We start from the raw sequence: 2,951 nt of genomic DNA, 5'->3' as shown, positions 1-2,951 counted from the left end.
CCTTGGTTAAACATTTTATCATTTCTTCGTATTTCTGCGACATCATATCCCGCGTGACGTCATCACTGCGTCTGGACTTGTTGCTTCGTTATCGTGCTTACTTCAGGTCCCTCGTTCGTTCAGCTTTTCGTTTCTCTTTCGTTTCTTCGTTTTTTTTTTCTCCTGTTTTTATTGGTGTGTTTGGGTGATCGTGATTTTTTTTAATTTTTTTTTATCTCATTTGAATTTTCGATAGATTTTCTTTGCTGGTTTGATTATGTTTTTTTGTTTGTTTTTTCGTTAAGGTTCGTTATCCCCTTCCCTCCTTCCCTCTTTTCATTCTCCCCTCCTCCCTCCTCCCCCCTTCCTCCATCCTTTTCCCCTTGTTCTTTCCTCTATATCCCCTCTCTCTGGCCCCCTTTCTTCTTTCTTCTCCTCTTCCTCCATTTACTCCCTTCTCATATTCTCCGTGCCTCATTCCTACCGTCCCCTCATATCTGTGACACCGTGTCCATCCCTTCCCTTCCCCTCCCCATCCTCCTCTCCTCTCCTGCCCCTCCTCACCCTCCTCTCCTAGATCTCCCCTCCCTATCCTTCCCTTCCCCTCCTCATCCTTCCCTTCCCCTCCCCATCCTTCCCTTCCCCTCCCCATCCTTCCCTTCCCCTCCCCTCCCCTCCCCTCCCCTCCCCTCCCCTCCCCACCCTTCCCTTCCCTTCCCTTCCCTTCCCTTCCCTTCATCTTCCCTCCCCACCCAGCGCCCCTCGCCCTCGCCCGTCCCCTCGCCCACACCCCTCTGCTTCATTATAAACACAACGGGCGTGAGTAGGAGGGGAGGGGGTGATGAGGGAGTGAGTCAGACGAAGAGTAGGGTTGGAGTGCCACTGTGTCGTCACCCCCCACTCCCCCCCCACCCACCCACCCTTCTCTTGCTCCTTCCTCAACATTCACTCTGTCCTCTAGCCCCGCCCCCCCCCCCCCCACCACATTACGCTTACCCCGATCTTCGGCCACCCTACCCCTTTCCTCACCCCCTCACCCAATCTCAACATCACCCCCCACCCCCCTCTCTCTGCATCTGCTTCTGCTACCCAAGCATCACACCAGCACATACACACCCATACCCATACCCACACCCACACCCACACCCATACCCATACCTACCCCTTTACCCACACACACCCACACGCATACCCAGCGCAATCCTTACCTTTACCCTCGGCTGTAGCGACCGCCGGATCGCTGTCATGGGCGGGAATGGGGCGGTTATGGGGATCTAGGGGATTGTGGGTGAGTAGGAATGGAAGACAAAGAACGAAGAGAGTAATAGAAGGATTTGAGGATAGGAAGAGCGGAATGTTAAAAAAAAAGGTAGACAGGTCTCCAAGCTCGGAGGCAAGCGCGCGACGCTGGTGGACTGACTATATATGTGTGTGTGTGTGTGTGTGTGTGTGTGTGTGTGTGTGTTTATATATATATATATATATTATATACAGAGAGTATGTCCAGGCGGACATACGGGGGCACCGGGAAGGGCGGCGACCGAGACGAAGAAAGAGAGAGGGACAGAAAACAGACAGCAGAAGCAGAAATAAATGTCTGCGGGTCGTCTGAGGCGTAGCACTTACTCCGTGACCTCTCGTACAGCGCTGGGTGTTGGTGAGGACGGGGAAAGGGTTTGAAAAAAAGGAAATAGCGGTGTAAAAAAAGTAATAGAGATTCAGTACTTGTGCGCTTCGTATGTCTGGCGTATTCATAGACTTAGGATAGTACACTTACATGAAGTAAACGTAATAAAACAAATACATACTTACATAAGCACAGCGAGGCGAATAAACAGTTGATTGTTTGATGCCGCGGATACAGGAAATTGCACCGATTGTACACATATATTTCCTAAAAGTATGTTATTATGTACACAGATAGTTTCATGCACACGCACACGCGCACACGCACACGCACACGCACACGCACACGCACACGCACACGCACACGCACACGCACACGCACACGCACACGCACACCCACTCCCACTCCCACTCCCACTCCCACTCCCACTCCCACTCCCACTCCCGCACACGCACACGCACACGCACACGCACACGCACACGCACACGCACACGCACACGCACACGCACACACACACACGCACACACACACACGCATACACACACGCGCGCACATGCATCTAAGCTTTAGTAAATGTAAATGGCTATCTCAGCAGAGGCGTTTCTGTAAGCGAGAGTGCGGGAGTTACGCCATTTCCTCCTTTCTCTGACGTACCAGGGTGATGCAGGCGGGGAAGGGGCCGGGGGGGGGGTCAGGGAGGAGAGGGGTAGGGAAGGGGGTGAAAGGGTGAAAGGGGTAGGGGTAGGGGTATGAATAGGGGAGGGAGGAGAGGGGTATGGAAGGTTAGAAGGGTGGGGGGTAGGGGTAGGCGTATAAATAAGGGAGGAGAGGGTTGGGCAAGGGAAGGGAGGGAGGGGAAAGGTGAGAGGAGCAGGTGTAGAGGGGAAGATAGGGGTTAGGGAAGGGAGGAGGGGGATGGGAGGCGAAGAGAGGGGTTAGGGAAGGGAGGAGGGGGACGGGAGGGGAAAGGAGGAGGGGGCGGGAGGGGAAGAGAGAGGTTATGGAAGGGAGGAGGGGGGTGGGAGGGGAAGAGAGGGGTTATGGAAGAGTGGGGGCGGGGGAGGGGCGAGTGCGGCGGAGGGTCGAGTCAGATGGTGGCGGCACCGGACATGGCACCGCCTCCATTATCTCGCCTGAGCCTTGACACACAGCACTACATGCGATGGCACTCTTCACGTTTGCTGCCGCTTCTGAGGTTTTGTTTTCCCCGGCGTTTCCAGGAGCTTTGCCTTTCGGAGGCTTTCTTTCTTACGTTTTATTGTATGTGTGTCTTTTTAAGTGTAAATATGTATATATATATATATATATATATATATATATATGTATGAATGTATATATTTAACAT

At 53.0% G+C, this 2,951-nt stretch overlaps 1 protein-coding gene across 2 annotated transcripts in view; it reads left to right on the top strand.

Annotated features, from left to right (window-relative positions):
- Nucleotides 1–2,951, top strand: part of LOC125036344 (rho GTPase-activating protein 8-like) — a 96,696-nt gene that overhangs the window by 15,224 nt on the left and 78,521 nt on the right. The gene's annotated exons all lie outside the window — the stretch shown is intronic.

Source organism: Penaeus chinensis, chromosome 21 (assembly GCF_019202785.1).
Source record: "Penaeus chinensis breed Huanghai No. 1 chromosome 21, ASM1920278v2, whole genome shotgun sequence".
NCBI classification, from domain to species: domain Eukaryota; kingdom Metazoa; phylum Arthropoda; class Malacostraca; order Decapoda; family Penaeidae; genus Penaeus; species Penaeus chinensis.
Note: the sequence above shows the minus strand (reverse complement) of the source record. Positions and strands in the feature narration are given on the sequence as shown.